Source organism: Suricata suricatta, chromosome 10 (genome assembly GCF_006229205.1).
Source record: "Suricata suricatta isolate VVHF042 chromosome 10, meerkat_22Aug2017_6uvM2_HiC, whole genome shotgun sequence".
Taxonomy (NCBI): domain Eukaryota; kingdom Metazoa; phylum Chordata; class Mammalia; order Carnivora; family Herpestidae; genus Suricata; species Suricata suricatta.
Window position 1 is genome coordinate 100,342,863 of NC_043709.1, and position 6,981 is coordinate 100,349,843.

The window sequence follows — 6,981 nt, forward strand, 5'->3', positions numbered from 1 at the left end:
CAAGTTGGTTCCTAAGCCATCTGGGATTTGGGGTTGCCTCCCAGGTCACCAGGAGTAGCTCCAGGAACAGTCTGTCAACAGCCGTGGTTGTGCTGTGGCCTCACATTGTCCATTCTCCTTGGGGAAGGATATTCTGTTTGCTTGTAGATAAACATTGTGTTTGGTTTAAAACCCAGAGAGAGAGTCTATTTCTAGATGAAATTATACATTCTGTACTTGTAAAGAGGAAAAATAAAAGGGAATGGAAAATAGACCGGAAAGGAAAAGCAAACAAAGCCTTGTCCAATATTAGTTTTCAGTAGACACTTGAGCAAAAGGATTTGACTTATTTTTACTCCTTTGCACTATATGTAGGAAGAGGTTTGGTGAAACGAGCCTGCCCTGCGTCATTTCCTAGGAATAGTTTTATGACGTCGCTTAGGGTGACACTGGTGGAAGAAAGGAACATTTCCAAGAACCACGAAGCGGATCATTATTTGGGGGCTGCCTGGGTTTTGTGAGTAATACGTACAGGAGAAGTGAGCCCTACGTATCCAGGAAGATGTTCTGAGTTCATCCATTCAGCTTTACTTTTTTTGCAGAGTGGCTCTCTTCTCCCGTTCCAGAGACTGCAGGCTGGAAGGGGGCGGAGAGCATACGCAGCCTGTCTCTTTCCTCTGGCCGCACCCCTTGCTACGCCTGACCCACCCCAGGCAGGTAAAAAGGTGTCTTGGTTATTCCGAACACCGAGATGGTAAATTCCCTGCTGTTACTGATTGAAGTCTTCTGCTATAAAATCATGTAACCCATTTTCTCAGCTCTAATTGCCTGGCTTTCAGTCTTCAGCACTGCAGGCTGAGAACTTGGCTTGTATTTGAACTTTCTCACTGTGTGGCGGTGTAGCTAGGAATTTAACATTGGTCTTACTCATTTCTAAGTGGCTTCTCATGAGATTGGAACACAGGGTGACGCCAGGGACATTTGTGTTTCCTGAAGCTCTGTAGCCTTGCTGTATCCTCTACCAAGAGGTCATACAGGAAAATGATTCTGACCCCAGTTTATGCTAACTTCACTGTGGGAAGCCAGCTTAGGAGAATCACAATCCAGGATACCACTCAAATCAGTTTTGCAATATTAATTATAAGTCAAGATTGTACTTCTTGTGTTTCCTTGTTCCTTTTTTAAAAAGTACCTTTTCCTGAAGGGCTCATTATGCTTTAGTGTCGCCTGGCTAACAGGTAGAAGCTGCAGGCATTGTAAGTTTACGTTTGATTAACATCCTTAGAGAATCAGTGTTGGAGCCAAGCTCCTCCTCTTTACTCCTTTAAGAAGGAGATGAAGCACCATCTTGGGAGTTGCTGACCCGAGTTTTATTTCTACCTTTGATGTTTCACTCAGCGTGACCTTGGATAAATCAGCAGACGGGAAGCTTCACTTTTCAGAAGGTGAAGTTTATGAAAGACTCTTGTTAAAAGTAAAAGGCCTGACAGAGCGTGGCTAGATTTCTCTAGGCAGCATTTGACCTGCCCGAGGATGATGTTTGAGTCTGGATCAAGAAAGTCCAGCAGCAGGGATTATAATGCATCATGAAGCGAGAGTACGCAGTAGGAAGGGAAGCTTCTCCCTGAACCCCTACTGCCACTCAGCCCCCCTTTCCCTCTCAAGTTCATGACTCAGAGGGCCTGCGGTGTGCGCGGCGGTTGACAAGTCATTTACAGCCTCTGGTCTCAGGGAACTCCGCCTCTCGCAGGGAGGACGTACACTAAACTGTAACAAGAGCGATGGGCTTTACCGAGGGGAAGTTCAGGCTGCTGTGAAAGCCTGTCGCAAAGGGACCTAACCTAGCCTGGAGAATTAGAGAAGCCTTCCCTAAGAAGTGACATTTGAATGTGGGGACCTGTGCGATGAGTGGGTGTTAATTAGGTGAAGAGTTGATTTTAGTCCCTCAGCCACACCAGTGGTGCCACCTCAGGCTTTCCAGAGATGAGAAGAACAAAGTGTGGCGAGGAGGTAGGTTGTACCGTTTTTATGATTAAAATGAAGGTGACAGGCCCAAAGCCACTTTGAGTCAGGATTGTTGCACCCACCCCCACACCTGGCCCTGGGGGTCAGCCTCAAGGGAACTGGAACCTGCACTAAGGGTCCGTGGAGATCGGAGCAGGGATGGTGTAGACCTTTCTATAACTTGCTTGGTGAATCAAGATGCTTGTTAGGTGGCCATGCACATTCTAGCCCCCGTGCCTTTGCTCAGGCCTTGCTGCTTCCCCCCAGAACCCATACCTGCGTTCTCCCCTTCTGCTTCAGAGTCCCATCTCTCTGCAGCGTAGGGCCTGGAGTCAGGGCCAGGGTGAACGCTGGCTCCACCACTTACCAGCTGTCTAACGCTGGAGAGGCTTCTGAACCTCTCTGTGATTCCGTTTCCTCATCTATAAATGGGGATAATAATAATGCTTACCTCACGTGATGAAATAATGCTGAGGGAGTGCTTTGATAATGCTTGGCATATAGTCAGCTTCAGTAAATGTTTGTAGGTATTGATCTATAAGGAAGTGGGGCTTTGCCCTAAATTGGATGCTGTCAGACAGCAGGGCGAATCTTTGATTGGGTATCTCAGTAAGCCTTCCCCGTCTGGCTGGGCAGAATAGGCAGGGGATGCACTATAATTTGTAAAGCAGTAGCGACATCTCATTTGGGCTGAAAGATGGGATATTTGGTATTCTGCAGGCGGCACAGTGACCTCATTTTTGTGTGTGCTTGGACAGAGTTATGAGGTGGCCTTGCTTTGTCTCATTTTATCATCGACTCCAGTAACCTTATCTGGGGTTCAAATTCTGGAAGATGGTCTAGGTTCTGTAGGAGAACAGCACGGGCACCAGGCCAGCTTCCACATGTCTGCGGCTGATCTTTTTTTTCCTCTAAAATTATTAAATAACTGTTTTGTTTGGCTTAGTTTTCTTCCTTCAGGGAACTTATAAGTGACTATATTCATTCCATTCAACAAAACACTAACTGAGCATCTATATCTGTCACGTACCAGGCACCATGCTAAGCATAGGGCACATGGTAAAAACCCTGCTTCCAAGGAGCTCCAAGTCTCCACGAGAGAAGATTTAAAGACTGCCTGCTTCAGTCAGTCATTTGGGTCATTTTGATGGTGTAAGTGTCTTCCACAGCTTTCCTATTAAAGAAGTTCTCTGGCCTGTGTCTGGATACAGTAACAGTAAGCACCAGCTTCCATGAGACAACATTACAAGTTTAAGGCCAAATGTTAGAAAATCTTACCTTGATCTGTAACCCCTCCCGGTGTCTTCCACCACTTGGATCCGCGTTTACCGTTAAAGGCACACAGAACAAGTTTTCTGCATGTTCCTGGTGTTCCCGGTAGCCCCTCTACATAGTCAACGCATGACGGGTGTAAGCAAACTGGATTCTTACATCTCAGTGCTGTACTGAATGACTACTCATATTTTTCTCAAAAGAATATTCTCATTCAACAGATAATTTAATGTGATTGTGCTTTCTGAATGGCTTTGCTATTAACATTGGCTGGAGAACAGAGACTATTGGGGTTCCTAGGCACGCAGAATGCACTGAGATGACAGCCACAGACACTAGATGGCAGCACCTTCCTTCAGAACTGGCAGCAAGATCTGGGGGCCGGGTTTCTGTCTCTGCATTTTACAGAGCAGCATGAAGGGACGCTTCAGGACCCATCTCTTCCCTTCCTCCGCCACCAGGGTGGGACAGCCCCGCTCAGGTCCACCTGGTCATGCCTTTGTCCCATTGATAGTAATTGCTAGGAAAAGGGGGGCCTTTCTCAACAGTGACCTCTTCTAATGTTTTGGAGTCTTGCCTATTTGAAAGCTCTTCTTATATAATCATTCACATGCTATTGTTTCATTTTATTTTCTTTCCTTTTTTCATGTGAAATTTTAGATAGTTCAGAAAATAATTATTGGGTACTTTCTGAGTCCATAAACACACAGATACTTACTCTTCAAACCTTACCTCTTTAGGCATAAAATGAAATGAAACAGTCTGGTTCTCTACTTTCTGGCCTCACCCTGCAGCTCTTTGTGTACCTGTGTTTCTACCTCCTGGGGGTATACTCTGTATCATTCGCAAGTTGCGGAGCCCCAAATTTTCACCATCCTCCTTCACACAGAGGAAGCTAACACCTCAGAAAGCAATGTGTATATTGATTGCTCTTTATAAAATGTGTGCCAGAAAAGAGAGGCCATAAACCCGGCTTAAAATTGGAATCTATGACATACCAACACACATTTCTGAAACACTTCTCTCAAACTCTGAGGAGTTGAACTTGGTGCACTACAATTCTTTTAAAGGTATAATTACATACTCTTCCTATGGCCCCAGGTGGCCGGGGGGTTAGGTGATAATTCACCGCTGTGGAGGACAGAACAAAAGGGCCCTGAGGTCACGTTCAGACCGCAATCACAGACACTGTGCTTACCAGTCCAGGGATCCTTTAGTGTAACTTTGTTGCAATGTGGCTATGTATGCCCGATCTTAGTGCTGATTGATACCCTTCATTAAAAAAAAAAAATAGGTGTATTTTAAGATGAGGATTTTGAAAATATATGTCATGTGTTTAGCATTTTGTATTTGAAAAACAATGTGCTTTAATGAAAAAACATAGGTTTCAGAGTCAGATCATCCTGTTAGGGATCCAGCTTTGCTACTTTATGGCCATTGTAGCCAGAGAAGTTGCTCATCTCCTCTGAGCTACTGTTTGCTTGTCTTCCCTCCTTTTCTTTCTGTGCCGTTGGGAGAATTACCTGAGGCTGTGTGAATACGAAAAGCACTTAGCACTGGCGTATGCTAGTTGCTCCACAGTGAGATATAAGTTTATTGCAAGTCGCTTCGTTCCAAGAGCAGGAGATCTGTAAGCAGGAGATCTGTAAGGCATGGTGGGAGGGCCAGAGGGGTGGGAGCAGTCGTTCTGTGGTGCCGCAGAGCTCCACACAGCCCTTCCCCTCCACAAGCCATAAGAAGAATGCAGGAAGGAAAAGGCCAGGCACAGAAAGTCCAAGCAACATAAACAAAAAGATACCTGTGATGTAGAGTCCTGACTGCCCTTGCTTCCAGACAGATCTGTATCTCATCCATTCCAGACAGTGCCGGTGGGCTGGGAACAACGCAGCATTGTGGGTAAGGATAGTAGGACTTCAGGTATCCCTTCCAGCCTCAGAACCTGTTGGGAACGCTTTGTATGTCTTCCCACTCAACAATAGCAACAATCGAACCTAAGGCTTTGGCTTCATCTAGATTATCACAGACTACAGTTAAGTAACCTGCCATCATTGACTTGAATCCAGTCTTGGCTCTTCCATCAACTTGGTGAGTCACTTCCCCCTCCGAGGCCTCGATCCCACATCTATAAAATGAGAAAGAGTCTGAAGGCCCCTTCTAACTCCTGCCTTCTGTGATACACAGCCTTCACTCTCTCAAAGCTGCCAACAACAAAAAATAAGATCAGTTCTGCAAAGCAGTTTATGTTCACAGTTCTCCAGCTTAGAGTCAGTACTGGACCAGAAAATGGAAGGTAGGAAAGAAAACTAAATAATAAGTGAAATATATTAAAACAAAGGGTAAAGTAGCAAAGACTGAGGGTTCTTTCGTTTTTTATATTTATTTATTTATTTATTTAGAGGGAGAGCATGCACAAGTGGGGAAGGGGCAGAGAGAGAGAGAGAGAGAATCCCTGTCAGTGCAGAGCCCAATGTGGGGCTCCATCTCCAGAACCACGAGATCACACCTGAACCGAAATCAAGGGTCAGATACTTAAGTGACTGAGCCACCTGGGTGCCCTTGTAGTGTAGCCAGACGTGTTTTACAGAAAGTTGACCCTCTTGCCAGATGACCTTGGAGAGTCCAGTTTATTCTTATACACACACACACACACACACACACACACACACACACACAAGAGCCCGATGCAGACTTAAACCCACAAACTGTAAGATAATGACGCTCAACCAACTGAGCCACCCAGGCGCCCTGAGTACAGTTTATTAAGAGGAATGATACCACAGGAGGCCATGAGATCGAGTTTGTTACCTCTCAGGTGTTCCCTCTGCTGTCACACAGGTTAGATGACATCCAAGGCATAAGACACCCTCACAAGTAATCTAGGTTTTATGGAATGCTCCCACGTGTCTGGGGGCAATGAGACATAAATTGTAACCACACGACTCTGGGTGCTAAATGGTTATCAACAGAAGCTAGATGAACTTCATGTCCTCACCTCCTCTGTGGGAAAGCAAATTGCAGAGGGATAGGATGAAAATGATCTTGAATAAACTCTAAGGACATGGGCAAAATGATACTACTCAAAAATCAAGGCTCTGTTTTAGTGATACGATTCACTTGATACAAACCTCACAACAGTGTGGGCTTTTTGCTGTTGAAATCTGTTCCTCAGGGGAGAATTCGTAACTGAACAACAGGTAGTGACCTGCTCGGTGTGCGCCCACAGCATCGTCTTCATTTACCTGCCAGTGGTGTGGTGTATACTCTGGGGCCCAGGGAAGGTAAAATCTGTTTACGGTTTGGACCAATAGGACAGTGAAAAGTCTTCAAAAATGTGTGACCTGCACCCAGTGTCTGCCTGGGTGGTGGGTATCGCAATAGCATTTGGCAAATCTGAATGAAGCATTTTGGGTGGAAATAATGAAACCAAATGAACCCACACATAGTCCTTTATGTCTCTTTTCCTAAAGGAGAAAAAAAAGCCCTTAGTTCTTAGTTTTAGTAATATGCGATTTCAGTTAATAAAACTACCCAATGAATTCTATAAATTAGAAAATGCTAATTGTTCCTAAAGTCATTCTACATTTCTTAACCATCTACCATGTGCCATTTGATAGCCAGGCCCTTTGCTAGCACTGACTTCAAAGGTGAACAATGTATAGCCCTTGCCTTCTAAGGGCTCTTGGCCTGGTGAGGAGACAAGTATGTAAATAAATAAATGATGACTCC